This window comes from Lissotriton vulgaris, chromosome 8, assembly GCF_964263255.1.
Source record: "Lissotriton vulgaris chromosome 8, aLisVul1.2, whole genome shotgun sequence".
NCBI lineage: Eukaryota > Metazoa > Chordata > Amphibia > Caudata > Salamandridae > Lissotriton > Lissotriton vulgaris.
The window spans coordinates 201,784,305-201,799,495 of NC_141696.1; the positions used below are offsets into that span (position 1 = coordinate 201,784,305).

A 15,191-nucleotide genomic window follows, 5' to 3' on the forward strand; every position below is an offset into this window, starting at 1 on the left:
TGCAACAAGCCTAAAAGAAGCTGCAACAAGCCCAAAACGAACTGCCACACAATTAAGCACCACGGCCCCAACACCACAAGCTAAGTTAGACATATGGGAATCTCTCTTGCACACAATGCAACTGTCTGTCAATGCCATACAATACCAATCGAATAAAATGGACAGTTATCAGTCATGCACTCACTATCAGTCTTTGTCTCCAACATCGACAATAAGCTAGCCGAACTGAACAGTCTGGCCAAAAGGGCGCAAGAGGAGACAGCACTCATTCAATCAAACTGCCCTGGCATAGCAATTGTGGATAAGCTGGCCACACTCCCTGAAGCAATGAGCAACCTCCTGATAGGAATGAAGGAGTCAGTTAAAAACAGCTCACCAACGGCTCAACTTGAGAGGAATAATTGTGGAAGGGAAACAATCAACCGGGGAATCCTGACATCATCCGAGTGGCCTCCCCCCCAATCAAAAAATGAAAAGGTGACAAGGGATAAGGAAAATGCAGGGTTCCTAAGAGCAAAAGGACACACCCAGGGAGGATCCACTCCAATATTAGCAAACAGTGACCCAGTGCACACTCTGGATCCGAACCTAAACGAAGGCCCACGGAATCAGGGTCGCTCCCCAAAGCGGGGCAGAAAACAAAAGAGGAAGGGCCGCAAGTCAAAGCAATGGGCTTTGGGTGATGGTAAAGCTAGGATTAACCAAGTTAGTATTTTGCACTCAGACCCAAATCCGAACAAGTCAGCTCCAAAGAGTCCTGAGACAGATACGGAATTGGACGCATGTCCCTTCCCCAACCAGGATCATTGGCATAGGGTCCAAAGGAAAAGAGTCGGAAAACACTTTCTTCTAACATGACGACTACAAAAAAAGCTGACGGCCCAGTCCTGAGGAGCAGCGCAGAAGTCACAAATCCTGACAACAGCAAGGACCTGGACAAATGTGGGGAAGAATCTACCAGTGACCAGAGCACCACAAGAAACAAAAAACACCTCCCAACGCAGGCAACGGGGCACAAGAAGATCAGCCTCGAGATGTCACATCAGTAGGAAACCATCCAAACCAGGATCTAATAGGAGCTGAACAACCAAAGGCCGATGACCAGAGAATGCAAGTAGAGGAACCCATCAGGGTTGAGACCACCCCCGCAAACCCACAGAGTGGTCTTAACAGGTCAAAGACACATCTCAGCAACCCCTCAATATTACTAATCCCGGAATACACATCAAGGGGCACTTTCAACATCCTAAACAGGGGTAACATTCTACACTTGCTAAACTCCATAGATAGCTTAACAAACATATCTTCCAACGACTTGGACTCAGTAGAATTTATAGTCTCACCGGAACATCGAGGGGTGGAAGTTACCAAGACAATATGGGCCACTACAGAGTTGGCCGAGAGCGTGCTCAATGAACAAGCGAAGCTTAATAGCTGGGGCATAATACTTCGCCCATTTGTTAAACCAAGATACCCAGATTTCTTGGCACGTGATTTCCTACATTGGAATGCACAAAACCAGGCCAACCATGACCCTCACTCATTCTCAGTACTGCGAAGGGCTCGCAGCACAACCCCGAACGGCTCAGAACGAAAAGAATTCGGCGTCAGAAGGAAACTTGCAGCGGAAGAGCAAACCAATCCGGACTGGACATGGCTGTCCGGGACAATAAATAACAAGTCGGAAAAACACTGACATGATAATTCTGTAACTGGGAAGTCCTTCAAAAACTTCAGATTCTGCTTCTGGAACATCAACGGCATTGGGGATAAGCTCGCGGATTCATAACTAAAAGTTTACATGCAAAGCTTCGACATCATAGCACTGCAAGAAACTTGGTCAGACTCCCCACCTCTACTCCAGGCTTTGCCATGAATTTTATCCCTCCCACCCAATCTGCAAGATTTGGCCACAAAAAAGGAGGCCTCGCCATATACAGTTCATTAAATGTACGCGGAAGGTAGAGCCGCTTCAATACAACCTAGACTCTCCGAATGTATTGCAAGTATTATGAATCTCTATTCATGGTCAGGGAAAGACGGAGGAGATAATTCTAATAAACCTTTACCTACATCCCCGAGGGAAAAAGAAGGGGGCCGTGCAACTGAAAGAAGAGCTCACCAAGCTACTAACCGCAGAGAATACAAATAATCTGATTGTTAGCGGCGACTTCAACCAGAACATGCTCAATAAACCGGTTACTGAAGTCAGACCGGCGAGGACCAATTTCCATTGGAACAATACCCTCAGGACATCTCTTCAGGGGGAAGAAGCACAAAAGCAGCTCAGCGACTTTTAATAACTCTTGAAGAACTTGGTCTTCGAGCGCTTAATGGGAGATTCCCAGGGGATCAGCCCCAAGCAGCAACATTTTATAACACAACGACCAGTTCAACAATCGATTTCACTTTCCTCTCTGGCAGTTTGTTTCAAGCAACATCTGATTTTCACATTGGCACAGTTGACTACAGTGACCATTTACCACAGGAAGTGGCACTAGAGGCTTTTATTGCGCACAGACAAGCGCGAGCCATCGGGCACAAACTAGTTTATGCAGCAAATGATATGCGCTTAAAGTGCAGAACAGATGATCCTCCGGGCCTATTGCTCTACACCAAACAAGTACTTGGCGAAACCCATAACGAAACAACAGACCTAATTACCAGCTGGGAAAAATTCGCAGAAACATTACGCAAAAACATGGGAAAAATACAGAGGAAAACACAGCTCGAAGGAGGGGGCAATGCTCCCAATCAAATTTAGCACTACAGTCACGCCCTTAAATACAATGCTCACCTAAAAAATCTAAAAACTCTCATCGGCCAAAAATTACGAAGGGTAAGGATAGACCCTGCTGCCAAGGATGAACTGAGGTTGTTAAAACAGGATCGCATGAGGCTGGTCTGGCATCTTAAGTGAGAAGCAGAAGAGTCCTTGTGGGCCAAACTCTTATATGACGCTAAATCAAACAATAGCGCCCACTTTTGGAAAAAGATCAACAACTTGTCTAAGGCGCGGATTCAAGGCGTCAATTCCTTTGTCTCAGAAGAAGACTGGATAACTTTTCTTAGCACGCACTTCAAGGGTACAGATATTAACATCCAAGGATCGCCTAAACTCATAAAACATACTGAGGATTGTTCAACACTCAGCTATGACCGCCACGAGGCCAAGCAACTTGACGAGACAATTATAATTAAGTGCGATCTGATCTGCAAAAGAATTTCAAAGGGAACACGCGAGGGGGCCCCGGAACCCAATGGGATACCCCATATTGTTTAAGCAAGATCCTGACTTTTGGGCGGCTGCCCTTAAACCAATGTTTGTCAAGATTTTGCAAACATCATCAATTCCATCATCATGGTGGGGAGCCATTATTTCACCCATCTTTAAAAAGAGAGACCAAAGCGACCCAAAGAATTATCGGATAGTGGCTCTGCTTGATAACGAAGCAAAATATTTTGCGGGTCTGCTTCTAGAGGAACTGACATCCTGGGCAGCTGAGGCTTCAGCAATTCCATACAACCAAACAGGTTTTTGCAAAGGCATGGGAACTAACTCTAATATCCTAGCCCTTTCTTTATTAATTGATGCAGCCCAGGAAGCGAATCGTCCACTCTACCTGTGTTACATTGATTATAGCTCGGCTTTCAACCATGTCGATAGAAACCTTCTGTGGGAAAAGCTACATAAGTTGAACATTCCCCGCTGCTTTTAAATCAATTAATTCTCCTTCATAGCGATACATGGGTTCAAGTTAGGCTGGGCACAGGCGACTATCTTACAAGAAAGATTCCAACATACACAGGGGTAAAACAGGGCTGTGTACTTGCCCCAATGCTTTTTAATCTTTTTATGGGAGACTTATCTACACTACTGAACGAATGCAACTCCCACGCCCCAAAGCTAGGGGGCTTTCAGATCTCAAACTTATTCTATGCAGACGACCTGCTACTCATCAGCCAGACCCGCTTGGCCTCCAGCGGCTGTTGGACATCACCTCAAGATACTCTGCTGCCAATAGGCTTAACATCAATCGCGAAAAATCAAAAGGTATGTGCATCAACCTCTCCGAGAAGAAAGCAACACGTAACTGGCTCTTGTCATCTAGAAAGCTAGAAAAGGTCTCCGAATATCGATACTTGGGGGTCATCATTGACCATAAGGGCAATTACTTACCTCAACGCGAAGCAATAAAAAAAGGAGAGGATTAATCGCTGCGGTGGCACTCAGAAACTTAAAAAACACAGTCTCTGGTCCTAGCTTACATCCTCTCATAAAGGTTATACAGGCAAAGCTAATCCCAGCCATTACTTACGGTAGTGAAGCCATGAGAGGGAGGGACCCTCCTTTATTAGACCGAACAGTGGCAAAAGCGCTACGTATGATTTTTGGCCTCCCAAGGTATTCATCGCCTTCCCAAATGAGACTAGAGTTCGGGTTACAAAAAGAAGAGCTGGCACGCAAGGGAGCCTACATAAAAACTTGGCATAAATTAAGCCGAGGAGACCCGAAAACCTTAAATGCTCTTCTCTGGAAGGAACTTCAAAACAAAGAAACATGCCCTGCAAGGCGGTACCTGGAGGCAGCCATTGAGGATCTTGGCCTGCAGCAACTCTGGCTACTTCCATGCTCAACAGCAGTCTTCAAAAAGATGGTCAGTAAGACAGTCCGCAATGAATCATTGCTGAGAGACAAAGCCGCCCTAACAGAGCGGGCCCATGGTTGCCTCACATTCCAATCATACACTGCCCCTTTGCCTCAAACATACCTACAGATGGGTTTTACCCAAAAAATAAAGGAGAAATTCTTGAAATATCGCTCAGGGCTACTGCCGTCAGTGGCCCACCTACCTCCATGGTTACAGCCACATTTACCAACAACATGTCGACTCTGTGGTAACGGCAAGGAAAATATAGTCCATTTGATCACTACCTGTGCCAAGCTCACCAAAATCGATGCGCCCTCCTGCGACCACTTTTCAACAGCCGTAAGATACGGTCCTGCAGACAAGCAGTGCTAGCCTGCTTCAGAGGGGATGACATCCAACTGAGTTGCCAAATGGTAACATTTCTTGAAACAGCTGAGGCTTGCTTCAAAATTCTGAAAGAACCGAACAAATTGAGTAGCACAGTAAATGTTCAAAAGGACGAGCTCAATGGTACCCCAGAGGACGAACGTCCAGAGCGACATCTCTAAACCTCCCTTACAACGACCAACACAGATCATACAATAGGGACATTTTGATCTGTTATTACAACGTAACCACTTTCTTTTGTATGATGGCATTATTTTATCTTCTTTTGGCCACAAGGGAGGTAGTTTAGTACTTTAAAAAAAATCTTTTTTCCAGGATAAATAGATCATTCAATAATATGTTAGCCTTTTTTAATCGTGTTACTGCCACCTTACTACGTATTTTTGTTTGTTTAATGGGAGGAATCTTTGGTTTTAACATGTTTAAATCTGATTTATGTTTTTTTTTTTTTTTTATAAATTGAATTTTCTTTCTTTGATATTGTAAAGGTTTTAATTAACCATGCACAATAAAGCAAGCATATCTACTGCCTTGTTACCTATCCAGCAGAAAGAGAACCAGAATTCTTCAAGAGAAGGGACCACATTCAGTCTTGTATTTCCGGTAACGCTGGTTTATGAAAACTGTTCGGATGCTTTGATAAACCCTGTTCCCCTGCTGTAAAGTCAGGTGTCGCACCCGGTTCAATCCTCAGCCTGATGCTCTACCAGTGCTTGCATATAACGGTCTGAAACAAGGTGAAAGACCAAATCTTGGGATGATCCTAGGAGCACTCCTATAGAAAGTGACCTCCAGGCAACACCCCACACCTTTATTCATGGAGTTGCACGATTTCAGTGTTGAGGTATATACCAGGATATCAATGTTTGTCCAAAGTATTGGAGGAAGAGGAACAACTCAGGCTATTATGCCAGTGTGACACTAATGCGAACTGTTCAAATGACCAGCTTCATTATTTGATCAACAAGGAAGGAGGAGCCTTTACTGCCTGTTTCTAGAACAGATAACTAATCTTTTTCATCAAGAAGGGTAAGTTAAGACAATATTTTTTTATTTTTTGTAACATTGTGTAATTCTGGTGGCACATAATTATATGATGCAATACAAATTGATATACAGCATGCTTTCAATAAAAATGTGGACGTTAATCAAAGGATGGTTTGTTTATGAAGGTTCAAGCCTGTTGGTGTTAGCTAAACAAATAATTTATACATTGGTTTAAATGCGTAATGGTAAGTGTTGTTCTGTCTCTGTGTCAAAATGAAATATTCAGGCATACCTTTGTTTTGAACAGGACTGACATAGTTAATACCATTAACATTTCTCCAATCCCATGAGTAGGGCATACTTGAGAATCCCGCACATACTTGCATCACTGGTGCAGGTTTTGAACATCTAAAATAAAGTACACATTTTAGACCAAACAAGGCAAGAATTTCGAAAGATTTTAGTGAGACAAATTGTCTTCATCAACATGAACCAAACAATGATTGAAATATACTTTCTATAATGAAAGTATAAACTCACACATAAATTGAGAAAAGGAGATCCAACAGGGCAGTGAATTCACAGCTAACACCTCAGTTAAAAGTCAAACATTAGACTGTGAGCAAAAGAACTGCAAAAAGCACACAAATGAAAACAAAACAGAAGATCCTAAGCACATAAAAGCGTAGGAAAAAACTTTATTGCAACAGATATAAGCATGAAAAGCCAAATACGCAATTTTGTTCTCCTTGAAAAAGGTTATATTATAGAAAGACTTCCCCTGACACTACCTTTATCCTTTAAGTCTAGCTAGAGCGTGTGGACCCTCACTTCACTCGCAGGAACACAAAATAAAATTGGCAAACATACATAAATACACTTTAAAGGCGATCTCAAGAATGAAATTACATTTTGTGTTCTTAATGCCCCCCCTTGCTGAGAAATGTGTCACATGGTCAAAGATCTACTGAATTTTGCAGTTTTTTTCCAATTGGTGGTTCAGTGCAAAGGAGGGATAAAAGGTTTTTGGGCAGATACTGAAGTTTGAAAAACCAGAGAATCTGCGTACTCCTGGACAACAGTCATCATGCTCAAAACCCAGAACCATGGGAATCCTCTCAATTATGAAGACCTCCAAAAACGAATAAAATAACTTTGCTTGAAAGTATTCCTGCGATCCAATTGCAGCAAATGTCATAAAAGCAAATTCTCTCTTTCTCATACCTCAATGCTGGCAGGGTATTACCAATAAGGTTCTAAAACAAGGCACATACCTGAGTTAACTGAAATCTGGATGGATAACACCAACAATAAAGAAATCACGAAATCACTGAGAAATGTGATCTTATCTAAACTACTATTATAAATAGAGAACTTGCACCTTTAGGCAAGGTAAACTCGGGAACCACAGCGCCAATCTACACACCTGATACACCGTTGAAATCGGCAGGGTGTGTAGATGGTCATAGGCTTTAAAATTGTTAAAAATAAACGTTATATAAAAAGTTACATTTTTACAAAAAGTAGTTCCCCCAAAGTAGCGCCGGCCGCGACTGTGCGTCGTCACGTCAGGAGCAGGGGAGGAGCAGCGTCCCAGGAGCGCTGGATATGGCGCACAGGGGAGGAGCGGCGAAGTGAGGCCAGCGGCGGAGCGGAGAGGTGGATATGGCGCGGGGAGGAGCGGCGGCGGACAGGTGGTGAGTGGCAGAGCGGCGGAGCGAAGAAATATGGACCGGCGGTGTGAGCAGCAGAGGCAAGGTAAGAATCCGTGGCAGCCAGGGTCGGGGCGGGCGGGGCACGGGCTGCTGGGGAATGTCAGGGCAGGCGGGGGTAGGGGAAGCCAGTATTTCAGGTTTGCGTGCTCTCCTGCCCCGGCCCCCGTCCGCCACAACATTGTCCGGGACACAGACAATGTTGTGGCGGGCGGGGGCCTGGGAGGGAGAGCACGCAAACCTGAAATGCAGCCCCCTTCTACCCCAGGCAACGCTGGGGCGGGCCACTAGTAATTCAATAAATCCTTAACTGTCAATGTCCTTCTGAAGATCCAGAGAAGGATTCAGCACAGCAACACTGAATGTGCTCGGCGAGATCCACCGAAGGAAGGAAAAACGTGCAGGCTTATCTTATTAGATCTGTCGGCAGTGTTTGACAAATGATTGTGAATACTACTAAAGATAGATATCGCAGAATTTGCCTTCGCTGTAAGGTTTAACTGGTTTGCATCATCTCTCTACAGCTGGAGTCAAATGGTCGAAACAGGCAAAAATATATTGGAAATAAAAGAAATGCCCCAAGAATTTCCATAGGATATTCAACCTGCATAGAGAGGTCTGGACACAGGTGTCAAAGTACAGTTGACACGCATGTTACAGTTACAGTGAGCCCATTAAAGCAGTATTTCACCCTACAGCAGGATTAATTACAGAGAAAAAGAAATTCAAACATGTTATGCCAATTTTATAAGATTATCAAAGTCTATCAGTGGAGGTCACAATAATATTCAAATTCGGCTGTGTATTTCTTAAAGTCATCCATCAAAAGCTTGACAATCTCTTGACATTCTATAATGACCCCAACACTAATAACACTACCACAAAATCACTCAGGCTGCATTCACACAGGCATATATCTCATTCTGCACTCACACAGGCACAACTTTCAACGTGTAGGTCACTTACCCTGTATTCACAAAATACAATATTAGTCCTGCATTGCCAAAGGCACACTACTCAGAATGCACTCACTAAATATGGCGGCTATCCTGTACTCATGCAAGTACAATGCTCACACACAGTATACATGGCTCACTAGGAAGGGGCAGAGTTTGGATTGATGGTGGCATAAGAGGCACAGGTTGAGGATGTGGTGCATCGGACATTAGTACAATATAAACATTATTGAATTTAGCTACACTGAAGCCTGAATGCCCAATGAGGTTAACTAATCTCCTATAACCACACTTGGCCCAGCACTGCAGACTGAGTATGATCTTTGAGAGTTTCTGCAGGGAAGATTCTTGGCATCAAAAAAGTCCCACTTACTTTCTAAAAAGCAAGGTGGTAGTTTTTTTTGTAGTACATGCATACTCTATAATAAATAAAATCTAAAGAATTCGAACTAAGGGGCTCATTAGGATAGCAGATTTTCTGCATCCTCTGGGCTGGCGGAAGCCACCGCCGGCCCGCAGGATGCGGAAAATCCGCTGCAGACCCACCAAAGACCCACCGCCACATTAGGCTGGCTGGTGGGTCCTGGTTTCAGTCCGCTGCTTTTCCGCCGCGGTTGGCTTACAACCGTGGCGGAAAAGCTCTAATATGGTGGCGGTGTCTCTCAGACACCGCCAGCCATATTAGGATGGGTTTTATAAAATGCTTTTCCGCGGCGGGTTTTCCGCCGTGGAAAAGTATGTGGAACTTCACTGCAGGGGCCCGTTGCGGCGCCCCTTGGTGAAGGGGGGGTGAGGGGTTCACATGGGGGGTACCTAAGGTACCCCCCTGCATTTGTATGCAGAAATCGGCAGGCACCGCACGGTGCCTGCCGCTTTCTACATACAAATGCAATGTATGCATTTTTACCATTGCGCCGGGTGCAGCTTGAAGCCGCACCCGCCGCAATGGTAAAAATAGAGGATGTGACCGCCAGGGTGGCGGTCACATCCTAATTTCACAGGAGGGAACTCCGCAGGCCATGCGGAGGTTCCCTCCTACACTGGGGTTGCGGACAGACGCAAGTCCGTCCGCGATCCTAATGGGCCCCTAAATATGGAGGGTGTGTGTTTCATTAAAACATTTAAAAGTAAATCTTCACACTGGTCTGCCTTCTTGAAACAGTAAAATTGTATCCAGTGTATGCAGAATAGAGTTTGAAGATGGTGACATGGTTTTGAAGCTTGCAGAATGTTACGCTTGGCACTCTGCATAAGAAAGTTGTGGTCCAGCAGCAATGCAAGGCAGCTGCTGGTATCCTCATCACTCAATTAGCACTAGTTTGCCCTTGCATGACATGCTGGGGGATAAACTGAAATAAAATACCTCCACGGGGTGGACTCCTCTGGATGCAGAGTAACACAGATTAGGTAGGCAAAATACTATTATACAGACTGCCTGATAGTCTAAAGACCAGAGTTTGTCTACTAGGCAGAGCCAATCTCTGGCAACAAAGCCAATGGCTGAAGAGGGCTGAGCCACTACCCAATTGAATATATGCTTTTCTAAAGTGCTGAACTAGTATGTGAATGACACACTGTCTGATGAATAGCTGAAGTGGGATTACCCAAAGTCCATTTTGGGTAAACAAGACTAGGTATGATTTTTGCGAAAATATGAGACTGGTGAGACAGCTTAAACAGTCTTTTGGTCAGACCAAAAATAGATACAGCATAGGGAGCAGGAGCACAGGGAGTCCATGGCTCACATGCATAAAACATACAACACTGCTCAAGAACATCACGATTTTTCATTGAAAGACACTGACCTAGTGTGGTACTGCAGGACCAGTGCAAGTTTCCTTCACGGACATGGAACAAGTGTGGTACTCAGGGCCAATACAAGCTTGCTTCAAAGACATGGAGCAAGTGTGGTATTGCAGAACCACTGCAAGCTTTACTCAAAGACATGGAAAAAGTGTAGCACTGTGCAGCACCATTTAACGCCTCACTTAGATACTGCGGACAAGCAGGATTTCAGATTTGGTGGAAATGTAAGGAACAATACTGGGGTAAATAAGTGCAAGCTTGACTCCCATGTATTGCAAGATTTCCACATACAAAACAGGTACAGTGCTAGCCAGGAGTACACGCTTCCTTCATAACCATAGAATACATACCTATCTCACCAGAAACAAAGCAAGCTTCCCTCCCATGCACAGAACATGGACAAAATCTGCACACACAGACACACACATAGACGCCCCCCCACACACACACACACAGCTGAGCCATTTTGGAGCAATGCAATATCCCCTAACATGCAGCAGGGGTACAAGAGGTCATCAGCCGTGCGACCTAAGAAATCCTCACATACAAAACCAGTATCACACTAGCAGCAGCATCTAGGCTTATTTCAGGCACAGAATACCTAGAACTAAGAATAGAGGTGGGTAAGCCACTAAAAGTTCAAGCCAGATGCTAGATTCTGGTTCAGCACAAATTACTTCTGAGCCCTCAAGGCTAAAATGCACTGATCTTTCTTGTGGCTTCTGCTGCTTTCCAACACTCTAATCTCATGCACCGAGAATGAAAGACAAACCATTAACCTATGGTGTCAAACAGGTGCAAGAAATATTCAACGTTGACAACCCGGATGCAGGCAGCGACTAGACGCCGGATGCTGTACCCTAGGAGTCATTGTGTCCAAATATGTGCACATTTCCTAAAAACTCAATCTAGCCTGAATAATGATATAATAATGTTATGTATGAACCACTGTCTGATGCATCCCTATGTTGAGATAATATTGCTAAGCATTTTTTATCATTTGAACAAGACTACTGCAATGTTTGTTTTTTGGATTTTCTGTGTGAGTTTAAAATGACAAGCAAAAAGAAAAGCAAAAAAACAGGTGCAAGAAAAGATACTAATCTAGTGGCTGATTTACACAGTGTGAGACGAGAAAACCTGGGCTCAATCCAGACTTGCCCACTTCATCAAATTGTGTGATTCCAGGCAATTATATTATTTTATCATTCATCTTATTCTTTCCATTACTACATATGAGAACCTTGAAATACATGAAGATGTGTTCTGTACAAAAATCTAATGCACTAAGGTGAAACGCTTGTCAAAGAAATATCCTTTATTTAACTTTCACAACACTTTAGCATATTTTTATATAATATCTATTGCATGATTTATTTGCCAAATGTTCCCATTGTTCAGCTCATGCTGGGCTCTTACAGCCAAGTCTTACTCTTGGTTCATCTCTCTCTGTTAATATGTTGGCTCACTCATTTCTACGACCTTAGTGTGAAACAGGTATTCTAGTTCCCACTCTCTCAGTATCTTTCTTGGGGGAGCAAAAACAAGTTTACTGAGAATATGGCAGGTTTCCAGAGGTCTCATAAGGATTACTATTCCTACTTCTGGTTTTATTTTATTATTTTTAAGTTTAAAAAAAAGGTATGTTTATTAAAGTGAGTAATACAACATAATGTCATACAAAGGAACTGTGGTTATAATATCAATCACAAGGAAGACACATAATGATAAACAAAGATTGGTAGCATGTACAAACGTATAACCATAAATATCTGTTAGCCAAATGTAAATATTTATAATTATACAATTCGGAATGTCAAGGGGGCTTTAAAACATCTTGTTCCTTGGGAGTACGCATGAAAGAACGTTTTGCACTAATATCAAGGAACTTTGGGACGGGGCCATAGCAATAAGCGTTTCATAACAAGAGAAGCAAGATGTACATAAACTATGTCTAATCTGTGATTATGACAGACTGTGTACAACCAGGCTTGAAAATATTGTTTAGAGGGATCTTTCCAATGCTTAGTGATGTGTTGACACGCTACTGCTATAAATAATTCCAAAATTCATATATTTGAGGTACAATTGCCCCAATTATACAATAGAGTGCCTAGAAAAATATTAGTAAAGGAAAAAGGAGCTATAAAATCAAATATTAAAGTAATCTGATTACAAACATATTTCCAAAAATCATGAACAAAAGGAGGTGTAAAAAATAAATGTTTTTTAGTCAGCATGTGTTGAGGAGCAAGACCAACAAACATCCGATGTATCACTGTTCATGTCATGGGAGAGAGAAGAAGTCTATTATATATAAAAAAGAGTGTCTGAATTGTGTTAGCTGCTCTGGAAGTTGTCCTGACTTTAGTCCAGATTTTATTCCATTTTAGAATGGACCATTCCCTATCAAAATCCTGTTCCCAGGTCAATTCTACATTAGTTTTGTCTCTAGTGATACTGGACATGCGTAAATAAGAATATATAGTGGAGGCCTTAGGGTTTGTGTTGAGGAGATTGTGGAATTGATTGATGGTGTAGGGTATATGAAGAGGAGATGAAGTGAATTGGGCAAAAGTGAGACATAAAGCGCTCTGTAATAGTTAATATTTGTTCCAAGAAGAGGTAGGGAGGTAAAATAGAAGGCGAGCATGAGAAAAAGACATCACAGTATTTTTTTCGAATAATTGAATCACACAAATTAGGCCTTTTTGTCTCCAGGTTTTCCAATAGAAATCTTTACCTTAAATCAGTATTAATCTATTATGCCATAGAGTAGATTTAATATTCGTTTCGGAATCTATAGGCAGATATGGTAAAATCGATTCTAATACTTTACTCCAGTGTTTAAAAATGTGAGTAGATAAATGTTAAGGTTTATGGGCAAAAGACAAATCGTCTTGGAAAGAGAAAGGAAGTAGGTAAGATTGTTCAAGTGATACCCAGAGTGGGGGAGCCAATGAAGAATCTGAGGTCCATTTGGAGCATAGACGTAGCAGAAATGCTTTGTGATATTTAGACAAATCTGGAAAATGTACTCCCCATTCTAGTTTTGGGCGCATGAGCTTTAGTAAAGACATGCAAGCTCTTTTACTGCCCCCAAGAAAAGAAGAAAGTATGGAATTGGTTTTCTTAAAGAATTTAGAGGGTGTAGCAATTGCTATATTAGAGATAATATAAAGTATGACAGGGAATAACATTATCTTGATAGTATCTAAGCTGCCCCACCAGGAAAGATAAAGAGGATACAATTTTTCAGCTAATCCAACACAACATTAGGGCAACCCACTATTCCCCAAGGAACTGGGTATATTCAATAACAGGACATAAGGGATCCTTGAGGATTCGTTTAACTTGGTTTTACGTTTTGAATTTGTCACATCAGTGAACATAATTCCACAAAACTCGAAATTTTTTATCAAAACAGTTGTTTTTTATCTCAGACTTAATCTCAAAGCATTTTCAAATATCTTTTCATGACAGAACATAGGGTATTGATCCATAAATCACATCATGTATGGCAACCAAATGACTACTGCCTCATTATTTACAACATATACAGTAGTGTCTGACACCTTTTGCACAGAAATATATGGGCAATATAAACACTTAGCCATATATTGCAATTAATTCATTTGTATAAATGCAGTTCAAAAAACATTCACTGGCAATTATATACACAAAAGAAGTGTTGTTGCGTCGACGTTTCGGTCTCATAAGCGGTAAATCCACAAGACCATCCTCAGGACATATGTTGCACCATGAATCTAGCATAAAACAATATTTACATATTCAGAAAACACATTTTATAAAAAAATCTCGAGTGCAAAATATGTATCGTCTGCCTCCACCCAAAGCAAAAGTAGGGTGCTCATGAGTGTACAAAACAACAAAACTAGTCCACTCCACCTCTAACTCTATTGGTCTTTTGATTGTCTAAACTAACCTTACCACTGACTTAGCCTTCCCTTATAACTTTAAATTCTTACCCCCAAATCTTGATGGAGTTATTATTATATTTTTGGCTCACATATTCAGGGAAACGCTGTCATAAAAATATTACACACTAATGCCATCAGGTGAATTTGCACAAAGAAAAGAAAATACATTCATACAAGCTGTGAAACTTTCAACAGCTCTGAAGAAATATCTGGTTCTCCCAATAGGGGACACAGTATTCAAATTTTAGAGACCCAGAGCACTGCAGGATTTAGGAGTATTATTTTCTATCGATGAACAACTAATGTGTTATTAGTGGGAGGTTCACATTTTTGCTTCTGATTGGCTGGCCAGGTGTTTAGGAGGAACTTTCATAAACTTCACACTTCTGGTAGGCATTTCCTCAAACAGGGCAATGTTACAAGACAGGTGGCCTAGATAATATTCCAATATTTTCACAAGTCTAGGGTCATACATGCAAGGGTTTGGCTGGAGATTTCCTACCTAACAAGCATAGATGCAATTTTTAAAACACTAACGACTGCACCAAGCCCCTCTCCTACTGCTCACACCTCTCACCCCATACTGGAGGGACCACAAACCTGTGGAGTCTCCTCCCAGGACCTCTCATATGTAGAAGATCCCATCATACCTAACATCAGCCATATGTGAAGGTTGGGCCTTATATCTGCATTTTATGTTTGTTTTTCCTAATCCTACAAAATATCTCACCATGTGAATTTCTGCAGTGG

The 15,191-nt window shown here is 42.3% G+C and overlaps 1 pseudogene; it reads right to left on the bottom strand.

The window, feature by feature from the left end:
* LOC147696870 (dipeptidyl peptidase 1-like) overlaps nucleotides 1-15,191 on the bottom strand; it is a 159,900-nt pseudogene that overhangs the window by 80,499 nt on the left and 64,210 nt on the right.